Below are 17,500 nucleotides of genomic sequence, written 5' to 3' on the forward strand. Positions count from 1 at the left end.
GGAGGCAGTGCCGTGGAACATATTGTATGTGGATGATATCGTCCTGTGCGCAGAGAGCAGGAAGATCTGGAAATGAAATTGGAAAGATGGAGACAAGTATTGAAGGACAGAGGAATGAGAATAAGTAGATCTAAGACAGAATATATGTGTACCACCAATGATGGAGGTGATAGGGAAACTATTCAGCTTGGGGGAGAACCAATAAAGAGAATTGAAAATTTCAAGTATTTGGGATCCTTTGTTAATGCTGGAGGAAGTATGGAAGAAGTAAAACATCGGGTACAGGCAGGCTGGAACAACTGGAGAGCGGCCTCTGGAGTTCTTTGTGACAAAAGAGTACTGCTGAGATTAAAAGGAAAATTTCATAAGACGGTGGTAAGAACAGCAATGATGTATGGCACGGAAACAGCAAGCTTGAGAAAGACAGAGGAGAAGAAGATGGATGTGGCAGAAATGAGAATGCATAGGTGGATGGCTGGGGTGACGAGAGAGGATAGGATCTGAAATTATTACATTAGGGGGTCGACTAAGGTGGTGGAAATATCAAAGAAAGTGCAGGAGGGGAGGCTGAGATGGTATGGACACCTGTTGAGGAGAGATGAGGACCACGCTGGTAGACATACTATGGGGATGGAGGTCCAGGGAAGAAGAAGAAGAGGGAGACCAAGAAAGAGATGGAAGGACTGTGTGAGGGGAGACCTGTGTGAGAAGGGAATTGATGAGGCAGAAGCACAGGATAGAAATAGATGGAAACGGCTCATCCGAAACGGCGACCCCATATAAAAATGGGAACAAGCTGGGAAGAAGATATATATATGTATGCATATATATATATATATATATATATATATATATATATATATATATATATATATATATATATATATATATATATATATATATATATATATGTAGAATCTACTGGTCACTTTTACCAGACACATATGTAATTCTAATAGCCACAATGCCCTCTTAACTTCTCGAATTCTTCACGCTTTTTTGGATATGCTTGTAACTACGGCCGAAAATATCCAGACGGAAGAAATTGAAGAGCCTGTGAATAGCGGTCGCGAGAATCGAACCCGCGTTACCATATTCACAAGGAGGTCACGTTGCCGACCTGGCTACGAGAAGGATAAAAGTCTATCGCCTCTCGTATACATATACCTGTCGTTTTCAGATATATTTTGTTAGAGCTGGAATAGACCCATCCTCACCATCGTAGCCAAGTAAAACATCTTTCAGTAAATATTGAAAGATGTTTTACAGTGATTTTGTACACTATTCCAGTAGACTCTGTATGAAATTTACCATAAATATTGAATGTTTATGTAATTAGTACTGCAATACACCACCAGGGTGGCGCTGTGGTTTGTTTATATCTGCCACAAGCTGCCGAGTTCCGACGTAATTTAGGAAATTTTTCTTAATTTTATGATAACAGACATACATTAATTCGAATTATAAATACTCTATTATTAATTTAATGTGATAGTCTGGCTTGTTTTTCAATATTATCATTATTAACAACAGTTTTCATGTATACCCATTGCAGTACATTCTGGTAGTGCCTATAGGCTACCTAGCCTAGCCTATGGCGCTTGGTCTATCATCGGTAATACGGCCGCATTGGTCATAGGCCAATTTTTTTTATACAGTATGCATTTAAAAGTGTAAAAAGTGCTTCTGATACGGTAAGTTATTTAACTCTGAACTTATTTAATTGTAATTTGTGTAAAGTTTTGTATAAAAAGGCAAGGTTGGGGTAATGACTGGTGGTCAGGAATGGATTAATCCATTTTCAGTTATTTTTTATGGCAGAAATCAACTTAGAATTCGACAAAATCGAATCTTGACACTTCTGGAACGAATTAGCGTCGAGGACCGAGGTTCTACTGTATATATATACAGTCAGCACAGGTGTCAGTTGCATAATATGGACATTTGCAAACATTACCCATCCTTTTGACTATCACCCTAAAACCTGGGCTAAAAAATCAGCTGGGAGAAGTTAACTACAGTCAGACACTAAAGTCAGTCAATCGCAAAGTAGTGGGTGGGAGAATTATCGATCAGTAGCTATTTGTCTTTTATAAGGAGGGTATCAACTTTTGATTCTGCAACAGACTAACAGCTTTTTCTTCTACTATTGTCCTTGCATTAAGGCTCACATTACCTTTACAAACATGTCTTGGCCTCGGACAAGCACTGAAAATATAAATAGAGTAATAGCATGTTTTAAAGTGAGTTTAACAATAAAAGAAACTGCGGTACAAACTGGAGTAACAGAATGAACGGTCTATCGTTTGTTGGCAAAATTCAAGGTCGGAGGCCAGAAACAATTACTCTTGCATCTACAGGTGCCAGGGAACCCACCAAAGATAAGTAAGCGAATGTTAGCTCTTATAAAGAGGGAGTCAGACCTTGATCCTAAACTAACAGCAAAAAAACCAAAAGAAAAACACCATAAGTTATTGGCAGATGTCTCTATAAGGCCAATTTAGGAAAACATACAAAAATGGTCGAACTATAAGAAAGTGAACACTAAACCAAAACCTGCTGTAACTCCATCCCAATTAAAGAAAAGGAAGAATTTTGCCATTAAATATAAAGATTGGACATAGGAGAAGTGGACTGATGAGAGCATGTGTCTCATCAGTGACACAAAGGGGGAAACGTGTATGGGTGCCAAAAGGGGCCAATAAGTCAGAACCCTAATACACAGCTCGTACTGTGAAACACCTAGATTCTCTCATGTTAAGGCAGAGTTTTGCTTTTGGCGGTAAAGGGAAGGTTATCATCTTACCTCAAGGTTGACTGTTTTGCCACAACTGGAGCAGAGATTCTTCAGTAAGATGGGGCACCTTGTTAAAATGCAAAGTTGTAAAGAAGTGGCTTGCCGATAGCTAAATTAACTACAATGAGGACTGGCCAGGTAACTCGCAGGCACCAATCCAACTGAGAACCTTTGGGCTATAATAAAAGGAAAGTTATGTAACAAGGACACTTCAATAGTAGAGAAACTGGAAGCAAAACTGCGCCTCGCCTGGGAGAACATCAACCCCTCAATCTTCTAAAACCTTGATGATGACACCCCTGAATGTTTGAGAGATCCAGAAGTGAAAAGGATTCCCATAACAAATACCTGAATGTTTGGTTATTATTCAGACTTAATATCAATTTGTTTTATTTATCTTTTTCTGAAAAAATAAATGTTTATGTTTGGTTTAGTATGTTTTATTATGAACTGCAACTATTGCCCAAGCTGACTGTATGTTTTATTATGAACTGCAACTATTGCCTAAAACTGCATATATATATATATATATATATATATATATATATATATATATATATATATATATATATATATATATATATATATATATATATATATATATATATATATATATATATATATATATATATATATATATATATATATATATATATATATATATATATATATATATATATATATATATATATATATATATATATATATATATATATATATATATATATATATATATATATATATATATATATATATATATATATATATATATATATATATATATATATATATACATATATATACATATAGTATATATATATATATATATATATATATATATATATATATATTGTATATATATATATAGATATGTTGGAGAATAGATAGGGAAAAGATAGAAAAGAGAGAGAGAGAGAGATAGAGAAAAAAAAGTTAGGAGAGAGAAATAAGAATAAGGAGAGAGGCAAAGAACACAGTGATAACGCCCAAATGCTGTTGTTGTATCGTGTTATCAATACGCGGGATGTTTACATGAACCATTGCAGTATATCGTGTTGAAGCCATAAAAACAGTCGTAAAAGTGAGAAATAATGGCCTCGCGATTGAAGCTAACCAAAACATGAGTCATCACAGCCTAAATGCTTACAGCAGCTGGTTCTATAGCCCCGCCTTCTCAGGAAGGCATTTTCGTGGAAGTTCCAGGAATTTGGGGGTTGGCCCAAGTGATATACTTCTTCGACCTCCAATCAATTATGTTTGGGAGGGGTCTTTCACACACCCTCCTAAGATCACCTCCAATCAAGTCCTCTAAGGAGAGATTTGAATCACATCCACTACATTCCTTCCAATCAGCTACTTGAAAGGGAGGCCTTGCTGATTAATTCTTCCAATAAGGCTAGAAGGAGGTGGAGATTGCAGATAGCACGTTTTCTGGGAGTTCAACGAGTTAGAGACCGACGAGGAGAGGAGAGTTCAGAACTGTGTCCTTCAAGGGAGAGTACGTCTCCCATCGCTTCCATGTTCCCCATATAGACTGAGTCAAGAGCGATTCGTTTTCTATCATTGTAACTTGTTAATTTTGTACTGATCTTTATAATACTAAGTACTAATTAAAGTGAAGAAATTACCGATCTCATCTCTATACGCCTTTCTGAGAGATATCAATACTTAAAAATAATAAATATACAAAGATAGCACATCATCCGCGAAGTGATCTGAAGGACACCTCGAAAGAACCAAGGTAAGAAGAGAAAGACTAAAATTCATACAAACATACAACAAAGAACGTAAAAAGGAGAGTAATCCTCAACACACACACACACACATACATATATATATATATATATATAAAGTGAGGAGTAAATATAAAGCGCTACAACAAAGTTCATTCCTCAGTTTATATATATATATATATATATATATATATATATATATATATATATATATATATATATATATATAAACCTGTGCTCTGTAGAAATCCTAACCGCTATATATGAAATTTTGCACATGACCCTCATTTGATCTAAGGAAAGCTTTCTCGTAAGTTTCAAACACATACCCATGCCCTCTGGGGTACTTTATTTACTGTGGGTCTTGGCTAAGACCCAGCCATGGGATAACACTTTGGACTGGTGTGAAACATGGAGTGTCGGGAACGTAGGTGTGTATACTTTCTTGTTCAGTGTTAGGCAGAGTAATGTGACTGGAATTGCTGCCACACTAAGAAAAATGTTCCTGCATCCCCTTTTGATTCTTTTGTCGTGTAAAGTATTGTACTATACTTGACAATGCTTTTCTTTCCTATCAATAATACCATTTAGATTTATATTTGAACAAATATATTAATAAAACCACATCATACTTCCCTTTCTATGATCATTCATTCTTTTCCCATATATATATAGGTCAGCTATATGTATATATATATATATATATATATATATATATATATATATATATATATATATATATATATATATATATATATATATATATATATATATATATATATATATATATATATATATATATATTGTAAGGTTAAGGTGGTTGTTTGAAAGGAACTGTCATAGTTCGACTAAACTTGTTTTGGTTGTATCTCCTGGTTTGTTTTGGCCAAATTGGTAGGGAGGTGACGTCTGTGGAGTGTTAGAAGAGATGACAGTCAGCCCATAATCAGTAAACACATACAGCAGGCGGTCAGGTATTCCTTACCTGTTGGTTACTTTTGGAGGTCCTCACTTCCCGGTGGATTTGACGTCTTGGCAGCTTAAGATGATTGTGTGTGACTTCAAGTCAGCAGTCAGCAGTTAGGCACATTGTCGTCATCTGGAGAGCGACAGTGGGTGGAGTGTGACATCGCCTGGCAAATGGTTTTCGTGTCCTGGAGAGCGATTCGGGTGGAGTGACACTGACATTGTCTGGCATGGCGTAGCTTTCTTGGAGAGCGACATTGTGTTGAGGGTGACCTCAGTGGCAGCATAATGCTGTATGACGACTGGGCATGATCGCCTCATTGTGGTGTGTCTTTTGAGTTGAAGTCTCATGATGGTATTATTTAGCCTGCTAGTGTCTATAAGAAAAAATGAGAGTGTATCTTTACTGTTATATTATATTTTTGGGCTTTTGATTCTTTGATACTGTGCATGTGAATGTCATTTTATGATTATCTTTACAGGATGTTTGTCTTTTTAGTTATGATTCAAGGTCCTATATTAAGTGTCTTGAAAAGAATTACATTTTTTTTTGCTGCTGCCTCATTTATGATGTAACCATTTAATTTTGCTGCTGCCTTATTTATGGTATAATTATCTGATTTTGTTACTGCCTCATTTGTGATGTAACTGTTTAATTTTGCTGCTGCCTCATTTATGATATATCTATTTAGTTTTGAAGCTGACTCATTTTGATGTAACTGTTTAATTTTGATAGTGAATGTTTTAATTTGCTGCTGAATCATTTTGAGTAACTATTTAATTTGTCCCAACTGACTCATTTTTTGTACACAATGTAAATTATTGTAATAAATTAGTAAACTGTTATAATAAATTAGTTTAAGGTCATTTTTTCGTTTCGTTCAGCTCCTTCCTCCTTTGTCTGCCTCAATTTCTGCCAGTCATTCCAGTCCCGTAACTTTGTTTGTATTTATGCTGAACCAAAAGTGGTTCATAACATTTGGCGACCTTTGGCCAGGATTGGCTCTGTTTTGGCTGGTGGGGTTGTGGCAGCTAGGAGAGAGAGAGAGAGTGTGTTTTATGTAAAAAAAAATTTTGTAAATTTTTTTTTCTGTTAGGTGAGATGGTGTAAGGTTAAGGTGGTTGTTTGAAAGGAACTGTCGTAGTTGATGTTTTCCTCCCTTTTGGTTGTATCTCCTGGTTTGTTTTGGCCATGTTGGTAAGGGAGGTGACGTCTGTGGAGTGTTGGGCAAGAGATGACAGTCAGCCCATAATCAGTAAGAAGTCAGTATCGGTCAGCAGGCGGTCAGGTATTCCTTACCTGTTGGTTACGACAGGAGTTGGAGGTCCTCCTTCCCGGTGGATTTGACGTCTTCCTTAAAGGCAGCTTAAGGATGATTCGTGTGACTTCAAGTCAGCAGTCAGCAGTTAGGCAGCATTATTGTCGTCATCTGGAGAGCGACAGTGGGTGGAGTGTGACATCGTCTGGCAAGGCGTGGTTTTCGTCATCTGGAGAGCGACTTCGGGTGGAGTGTGACATTGTCTGGCATGGCGTAGCTTTCGTCGTCTGGAGAGCGACATTGTGTTGAGGGTGACCTCAGTGGCAGCATAATGCTGTATTGACAACCCCGGTATGATCGTCTATTGTGGTGGTGTCTTTTTGAGTTGAAGTCTCATGATGGTATTATTTAGCCTGCTAGTGTCTATAAGACATACGTAATTGAGAGTGTATCTTTATTGTTATATTATATTTTTGGGCTTTTAAGTACTCTTTGTAATAAAGTTCTTACAATGATACTGTGCATGTGAATGTCATTTTATGATTATCTTTACAGGATGTTTGTCTTTTTTTTAGTTATGATTCAAGGTCCTATATTAAGTGTCTTGAAGTTTTGTATAGAATTACATTTTTTTTTGCTGCTGCCTCATTTATGATGCAACCATTTAATTTTGCTGCTGCCTTATTTATGGTATAATTATCTGATTTTGTTACTGCCTCATTTGTGATGTAACTGTTTAATTTTGCTGCTGCCTCATTTATGATATATCTATTTAGTTTTGAAGCTGACTCATTTTGATGTAACTGTTTAATTTTGATAGTGAATGTTTTAATTTGCTGCTGAATCATTTTGAGTAACTATTTAATTTGTGGTAACTGACTCATTTTTGTACATAATGTAAATTATTGTAATAAATTAGTAAATTGTTATAATAAATTAGTTTAAGGTCATTTTTTTCGTTTCGTTCAGCTCCTTCCTCCTTTGTCTGCCTCAATTTCTGCCAGTCATTCCAGTCCTGCTGAACCAAAAAGTGGTTCATAACAATTGTTTGTATTTAAGAACCTGCTGAACCAAAAATATGGTTCATAATAATATATATATATATATATATATATATATATATATATATATATATATATATATATATATATATATATATATATATATATATATATATATATATATATATATATATATATATATATATATATATATATATATATATATTATATATATATATATATATATATATATATATATATATATATATATATATATATATATATATATATATATATATATATATATATATATATATATATAATATATATATATACAAGGGTAAGTCAAAAGAAAAAAATTCAATATACTCTTTATTTAAGGAAATTCAAACATCATTTTTCTACATATCTACCATCTACCTCTATACACTTTTCAAGGCACTGCAACCCTTCTTTGTAGAAATTTGGGGCCTTTCTATTAAACCATGTTGAAACTGCATGTTTAGCAGCATCCAAAGATTCAAACTAAGTTTTGAGTTTTGGGAACAGGAAAAAATCTCAAGATCAGGACTAAAAAACTAAAACCTAAATTTCCGCTTCTTGCAACCCTTGATGAATGTATTATCATGATGGAACAAAACCCTCAACGTTTTTAGCCAATGCAGTTGTTTTTGGGAAAACATAAAAATCACTCCTTTGAGTCCCAAAACACTATAACCTTCTGGGCAGATCTCTTTGAACTTCACTGGTGCAGCTGAACCTCTTGGTAACCATTGCTTTGATTGAATTTTACTTTCTGGGTCATATTGATGGATCCAAGTTTCATCTCCAGTAACAATCCGGTCAAAAACTCTGATTCATTTGATTCAATCTTCGTTAAAACTAAGAGAAAGTTCAGCTCTTTGATGCAGTTGGTCTTCGCGCAACGCTACCCAACGTGCTGAAAGTATAAACCAAGATTTTCATTTAAAATTGAAAATGCGGAACCATAGATCCCAGTTTCATTAGCTAATATTTAATCCGACGATCTTCATCCACTAGATTCTGCACCAAAGCCACAATTCATTTTTTGCAGTCGATGGTCTTCCTCTCTTGGAGGTCCTCCTGACCATCCTTAAATCGATTTATCCAATCATAAACAACTGATTTAGATGGAGAAGAATCTCCATAAACTTGTTGCAAAGAATAATTTTTCCTGGTTTCCAATCAAGCTTGGTCAGAAACTTGATGTTAGCTCTCATCTCAAAATTTTTATTTTCCATGGGTTCAAGAAGTTACTTTTCTGGAGCAGATGTTATCACCACGGTAGCAAGAGGATGACTGAGGTAACAAGTCTATATGGATAATTGTTTACTAAGTATTTGGGTTGTTTCATTCCTGTGTAAATACATCATTCAACAATTTTTCCTGGAACTTTTTGATTTACCTCGTATATATATATATATATATATATATATATATATATATATATATATATATATATATATATGGTATATATATTTATATATATATATATATATATATATATATATATATATATATATATATATATATATATATATATATATATATATATATATATATATAATATATATATATATATATATATATATATATATATATATATATATATATATATATATATATAAAACCAGTGAATGCTTAGAACCGTTCTAAAAACACTCAGAATTGCCTATTTTGATAGTTCAAACACAAAAAAAACTAAAAATGCTTCTACAGGTATTATCCAAAAAAACCCACCGTTTGTTGGGAAAAACATATCTCGAATATAGCCTAGCCTACACTAGGGTATTCTATCATGTATGGTAGCCTAACCTACAAAAATAAGTATACTTATACATACATGGTATAGTAATTATTAACATCAGCTTTTTGGAGGTTCATGCAGAGTGACTTATGATACAGTTTGAATAAAAACAAGAATTAGTTTAGTTACACTATGGTAAATTGTATACATATACTTCATTCATTATACTGTACTCCACATATCGTATATACAAACATCAACATAATGAATATGCATCTTTTCCATGGATCTTTTAAAATGTTATGCCTTCATTCACTGTATCCAATAATATTGTTATATATTCTTGCAATATTATAAATTGCAATCATAGCGATCAATGTTTTGGTTTGGAAATCCTTTACGCTGTGTTTATTTCGCCATTTTAACTCAGTTCAGAGCGTTTTTCTTGCTTCTAGTTAGCATAAATGAATCTCTGGATACTTTATTTATAGGCAGCAAGGTTATTTTTTGCTATACTGTACGAAGTATTTTCAAGTCAAAATATAACTTAAGTCTCATTGTGAAATTAATTTAGCTATTTTTTTCAGTAAAAGATGATGCTGGCCGTTTGGGGAAGTTTGTTCTGTCTAAAAAAAATCAAGATTCAGTTCGCTTTTTTCACTTGATTTCATCATAATACAGTGAACCCCCGTATTCGCGGGGGATGTGTCCCACACCCCCCCACGAATAGGTCAAATCCGTGAATGCTTAAAACCCCTCTAAAAACACTTAGAACTGCCCATTTTGATAGCTTAAACCAAGAAAAATCCTGTAAAAATGCTTATACCTGAGTATTTTAATAGTTTTATCATAAAAAGTGCATTTATTCATGAAAATTATATGAAAATACAGTAATTAGTGAATATTTCTCAGCGAAAAATACCGCGAATGGGCGAATTTTCCGCAAATGATGGCTAGATATGTTCCACAGAGAAACCCGCGAATGCATGAATCCGCGAACCATGAGAACGCGAATACGGGGGGTTTACTGTATTAGTTTTACGTATTTATCATTTATCGGTGTAAAAATAACAGTAATGTGTTCTTTCATGCACAGTAGTTTTTATTACAATACTTTCTCTCCAATTTTAATTACAGTCGAGTTTCATCCATGTTGCCAATGCACGACAATTTATAGTCATTAGCAGCTTGAACATTGTTTTCTCAGCTTCAGCTACAACTTGCAGCTTAAATTTAGCAGTATATTTCCTTGCCGATCTTTTATCCATACCAAATAAGGGTATAATGTAAACATATATCAGTCCTATTCTACTGAACGTCATTTGTAACATAATTATGGTAATTGTTTATTACCGTATGATGGTTGAAATACAAGCAAAAGGGCTGTTGCTATCCGATTCAGTTATAAGCAAAGCTAACAGTTTCTCGTTCGGTTGTTTATGGCTGTATGCATTTAAACAAGAGTATAATGTTTTGACAATGCGTTTATCATTCTCTTTTACTTTTTTAATTAGAAGATGGGATAAAGAGATGGAGGAAAAGAAGTTGGTCTATTGTAATTTGGTCTCTCTCGCTGCCTGATTGTAAGCAGCTGCCTGCGCCAATGCAAAATTTAAAAATATTTTATAAATATTGTCGTATCGGTGTTACTGTAATTTCTTACCCTTTGCAAAATATACTATAACCTATGGTAACTGTGTATTACCGTACGATGGTTGAAATACAAACAAAACGGCTGGTGTTATCCGATTCGGTGATAAACGAAACAGTTTCTTGGTCGGTTGTTTATAGCTGTATGCATTTATGCAAGAGTATAAAGTTACTAACAATACTTTTATCATTCTCTGTTACTTTTGTAACTAGAAGATGGGATAAAGAGTTGGAGGAAAAGAAGCTGGTCTATTGTAATTTGGTCTCTCACTGCTTGATTGTACACTGCTGCCTGTGCCCACGCAAAATGTAAAAATATTTTATAAATTGTCGTATTGGTATTAATTGCTTACCCATTTGCAAAATCGAATTATTATATGGTGAACTATCGTAACTCGAGCACTACCTAAGTATTTTAATAGTTTTATCACAAAAAGTGCATTTAGTCATGAAAATGAGATGAAAATACAGTAACTAGTGAACATTTCTCAGTGAAAAATACCATGAATGGGCAGATTTTCAGTGAATAACGCGCATATATGTTCCAAAGAGAAATCTGCGAACAGGTGAGTCCATTTGGTCGTGACACCGCAAATACGGGGCTTTACTGTATGTGTGTGTGTGTGTGTATGTATGTATATATGTATATATGTATGTATATGTATATATGTATATATGTATGTATATATATATATATATATATATATATATATATATATATATATATATATATATATATATATATATATATATATATATATATATATATATATATATATATATATAATATATATATATATATATATATATATATATATATATATATATATATATATATATATATATATATATATATATATATTGACCATCACTAATCCGGCATCATTGGGACCTGGAGGGTGCCGGATTTAGCCCAGGAACATTAGGTGAAATGATGGAAAAAAAAATGTAGAAAGCTGATTTTTTCAGGAATAATACTCCAAAACCTACTGAATTCAAATATGTAAAGACCCCAAAAATCCCCCTTGTGCTAAATGCATGAGGACCAAAAATCCAAGATGGCCACCACCTGTCAATTATAATAGGTGAAATGATGGAATAAAAATGTAGAAAGCTGATTTTTTCGGGAATAATACTCCAAAACCTACTGAATTCAAATATGTAAAGACCCAAAAAATCCCCCTTGTGCTAAATGCATGAGGACCAAAAATCCAAGATGGCCGCCACCTGTCAGTTATAATAGTGAATTTTTTGTATTTCATGCAATGAGACAATAATTTCATCTTTTCTAGAGTGAAAATGAATAACAAGTTTAACTTTGTTCGTGTTTCCAACTTAATTTATGTTTTTAGGTCTAAGGAAAAAGGCAAGAATCATAATCTATTACTTTTGTTTGTTGCAGGGTGCAGTGACGTTCCACTCTTAGCTGACAAATGATTGACACATACTTCCATAAATTAAATACTACCTGTCCAAATTGAAACTGTCAGTAATGTTTTCTTAGATCTAATATACTATATTTTATTTTCAGATTGAGTGAAGCATAATGGCTGATCAGGAAGTTTGCATTTTTGCATAGAACCAATTGTTACAGATCGTAGTCTCCTGACAGAGAGGACATGATAGCATTTTGTCAATAAGCTCTGAACTACAAGATGGAATTGACAAAAGAATACTTAAACAAAAAATGCCCATTCCAACACATTCACAGTGTAAGAATAAATAGAGGAAACCATCCAATATCAAGAAACGTAAGCAAGAGGCAGCGATAGGCAAGGAAGAAGAAAAGAAGCATGTCTGCAGATCCAAAGTTCCCTCTTTTGACATCAAAACATGTTGTATTTATTGTGCAGAATACATAGACAATGATGGACTATCTAAGTTGCCAAAACATCATCGTAGTGAAGTACACACTGCAGAAACAACAGAACTACTGTCTTCAATCACAACAAAGGCCATGGAGCATGGTGATGGTTGGGGCGAAGAAGTACATATTCGGGTACAGAATGTTGGTGACCTTGTTGCCGCTGAAGCTGTATATCACCACAGCTGTCAAATTAGGGTCAGTGGACAATGAAAAGCAGGAAGCCTTTATGAGACTTTGTGAACACATAGACGCTAGTGATATCCATCAATACTCTATTACAGATTTACAGGAACTTATGGCAAAATCTGCTATGGAGGAAGACGTTTACACTAAGAAGCACCTTAAAAGCAAAACTTCAAGCTCACTATGGTGATAGCCTCATTGTAAGTACTGACCATATATACATTTTTGGATAAAGGCAATAGGCTTCTCAGGGAAAGCTATAAAGATACTGGATTGACAGCTTGTGAAGTAATTGACATGGCAGCTACTCTAATTGAGGATCAAATGTATTCTATCATCTATGACAATTCTCATTTCCCTAAATTCTCAGATTTGTTCAGTAGTGACAATATGGTTTCACAACTCTTGTTGCGCCTGTTATCACGTTTAGTAAAAAGCAGCAAGAGTGTTTGCCAGGTGATCAGCTTATCCCATGCTATAATTGCTGCAGCTCGCCCGAGATCATTTGTGTCCCCATTCTCCTTGCAATATCAGTGTATATTAACTCTAAATTTGAGTCCCGTGAGCTTGTAGATTTACTTCATAGCATGAGTTTTGCGGATGATTATCGAGAAGTACTGAGGCTTTATGATGCACTACTACCAACAGAAGAGAAGCATTATGACTGGGAGGGTTCACTGATTAACTTTGTGTTGATAATGCTGATTGCAATATTCGCACATTGACAGGTCATGATGCTTGGCATGCCCTTGGTGGCATTGCTTGTGTCACACCTGCAGGAGACTATGTTGAACCTACACTGGAGCGCTCACCTAGGGTCAGGACTGCTGTAGACACAGGAAAGTTTGGTGAAATACCTCTTCTGTGGTACAATAAACTTGCTGTCCCCAGGCTCAAAAAGATTAAGATTGGTCAGCTACAGCCTCCAAATCCTGAACCCCAGGTCTCAAGCTAGCAACCATGTTAGATAGCATGTGGTTGTCAAGCTATTTTGTGGCTGATCCAACACGCTGTCCTATGGGGGTGGCTTTAACCAAACAGTGGTTACACAAGGAAACTTTGATATAAGCAGGATTGACATACTGCCCTTCATCAACCATGATACAAGCCAACCTGGTACACTTTACTCTGCACTTTCATTTGTACAGCAGCTATCTGTAAGATATAACCTGGGTATGTCATCTGTCACTTTTGACCAGCCTCTGTGCAGCAAAGCAACTGAGATTGTTGAGTCATGCCCTGACTTAACTAATGTGTTCATTAGACTAGGTGGGTTTCATCTAATTATGTCCTACATGGGGTCAGTTGGTCACATCATGAATGGAAGTGGTTTGAGAAACCAATGGGAAACTGTATATGCAAAAAACTCTGTGAATCACATGCTTACAGGGCACGCATATGCCCGTGCTTTGCGAGCCCACATGCTCTCAGCAGCTTCTATAATGTCAGAGATGTTGGATACACCACATTGTCTGAGTGGAGTAAACATAAGCAAGATTGAATCCCTGCTGGATATGCTGTTAAAACAAACATGTCAACCAGATGACCTGGCTGCAGAACACACAATATCCCAATTGTGCCAGATAATTGAAGATCTTCAAGAGGATATATCCCTAAGCAGTAGAACTGGCAAACTTTGGATAGAGTACATGAAAATGATTAGAATCCTACTGTTCTTCATTCGAGCAGAGAGAACCGGAGACTGGGAGCTACACTTGTACTGTATTGTGAAGATGATTCCAATTTTCCATGCTGGAGGTCACACTGCATATGCCAAATCAGCTCGTCTCTACCTTGACCAAATGAAGGAACTTCAGAGCATCATGAGTGAGTCCCAATATAAGAAGTTCACCTTAGAGGGGTACTGGACAATAAGAAGATCAGATAGGTTCTGGTGTGGGGTATTTACAGATCAGACTATAGAACAGATCCTGATGAGAATGCTCAAGGCAAGAGGAGGTATTGCTCATGGACGGGGTATACAGCAGCGAGCACACAAGCTAAAATGGTCCACATCCTACCCCAAACTGCTCCAATATGCGAATCTCTGGAATCATTCACTGGAACACAATCACTTACCAGTGATCAGCATAAAGACCTTCGTGCAACTACAACTGCAGGAGATGGTGCACATTTCAACAAGTTCAAGGCTTACTTATCACAGCATGCACCATTCTCATACAGTGGGGAAAACAAGGATAAGTTAGTCTGTCTTGCTACTGGCGTAGTGGCCCCAGAAACTGCCAATGCTGATCTAGCCATAAAAGTTGGGGAGGAAGCTGCGAGCAGACTAACTGGAATCAGTTATACTGATGCGAAGCTCAAGAGAAATGATAAAGTAATATCTATTGCCATAGCAAATAACAGCGCAAAAATCCGTGGCCACCAAGTGAAATTAACCCCATGTCACTCTTCATGCATGTCACCTGTGTGATCCAAAATCGTTCTGAGATGAAGGACCATCTAAAACATGAATTCAGCAAGCAACCACCATCAATATTTGAGAATGGTATAATGCGTAAAAATACCAAAAGTGTATTAGCCAATGCATTGAAAGCATATAAATCAATCCAACCCCATTGGTGATCTACAAAATCCACTTTATGTAGTCAATGGCGGTCACTTATTACAGAGTGTTATATGGCCAAATGATGGTACATATAAAGACATTATTGATAACTATTCAGGTTATGTTCTCAATAATTATGGCACAGGAGCAATCATTTGCTTCGGTGGGTACAGTAACCCATACTTATCAACAAAGTTAGCAGAGCAAACTCGTCGTACGGCCAGCCAAAATGTGGCCCCAGATATCCTGTTTGAACTTGGCATGGCTGTAACTAATAGCCAACATTCATTCTTAGCCAATCGACAAAACAAAGCCAGATTCATTGTCGCTCTGATGGATGAATCGACCACTTTAGGTGTAACATGCCTTCAAAGTCAGGCAGATGCTGATTTCCTTATCAGTGACACAGCAGTTGAGCATGCAGTCAGCATAGATCGTCCAGTAATCTTAGTTGGAAAGGACACAGATTGTTAGTGATGCTACTCGACTGTGCTAAACGAAATCTTTACATGCAGTATGCACGGGATGCCGTTTATAGCATATATGACATCATGGAAGCTCTGCATCCAAATACCAGGAAGCATTTGCTGACCGCATGTATGCAATTACAGGGTGCGATACAGTGTCAGCTCTGTTTAAAGTAGGAAAAAGAAGGCATTAAAGGTACTGGAACAGTATGACTGGCAGGCACTTGATTCATTCAAGAATGTTGATGCTACACATGACAAGATCGCAAGCACAGGGGAAAGCTTCTTGCTCAAACTGTATAAAGGTGATGACACATCACCAGACCTTGATAGACTTCGATTTGTCCTATATATGCAGAAATGAAAAATCTGCTTGTACCTTCGAACTCGAGAGCCTTCCTCCAACTTCAGCAGCTGCAAAGTTTCATGCATACCGTGCTTACTTTGCAGTGCAGGAGTGGTTAGGCAATGTTAATAATCTATAACCTACTGATTGGGGATGGAAATACGAGAACAAGCTCATTCCGATTTGCACTGATAGACCTGTGGCTCCTGACCATATTTTACGCATGGTATCTTGGATGTAAGACAGGCTGTGGCAAGAAATGCAAATGTCGCAAAACTGGTTTGAACTGCTCGAAATGTGCTCCTCATGCACTGGTATAACGTGCAATAATGCTTATCCTCTAGATGACAGTGATGGCAATAATAATGAATTTCATTATTAACGTATTTGTCTAGAAAAGTGAAGTTTCGAATTTTTTTTCTTTTAGGAATTTAAATTTTTATTATATGTTTAATGCGATTCAAATGCATGTATATGTGGTGGTAAAAATGATCTTATCTTAAATCTCACTAAGTCACTATAGCAGGAGATTCATGTTTTGGAATCAGCCTAATTTTTGACAGGTACCTCTGCAATTTAACCTGTGATCTTGCGACTTTGAGACTTGAGTTAAGACTGTCTTTTTATATTGGTACATCCCCTGAAGGCTAGTAACCTTAAATAATGATTACTATGTCATAAATGTATGCAGTTGTAAAAGGTTTGTTAAATTTCCAATGTATGTAGTCCTGGTAATTGAAATATTTGAAAACAAGATTTGTGATCTAAAACCTCTCTCTTTATATATTCCTGACATTTTTTTTTTTTTAAGTAAAAGGCCAAGATTATATACCTAAAATATCTTATTCAGTTCTCATTCAAGAAACACAAATCAGGTATTAATTGCACATAAGT

At 35.4% G+C, this 17,500-nt stretch overlaps 1 protein-coding gene and 1 pseudogene across 2 annotated transcripts in view; one reads left to right on the top strand and one right to left on the bottom strand.

The window, feature by feature from the left end:
* Positions 1–803, top strand: part of LOC136836091 (uncharacterized) — a 2,305-nt pseudogene extending 1,502 nt beyond the window's left edge.
* SWIP (strumpellin and WASH-interacting protein) overlaps positions 1–17,500 on the bottom strand; it is a 944,327-nt gene that overhangs the window by 277,866 nt on the left and 648,961 nt on the right. The window lies entirely within an intron of this gene.

This window comes from Macrobrachium rosenbergii, chromosome 56, assembly GCF_040412425.1.
Source record: "Macrobrachium rosenbergii isolate ZJJX-2024 chromosome 56, ASM4041242v1, whole genome shotgun sequence".
In the NCBI taxonomy this organism is placed as follows: Eukaryota; Metazoa; Arthropoda; class Malacostraca; order Decapoda; family Palaemonidae; genus Macrobrachium; species Macrobrachium rosenbergii.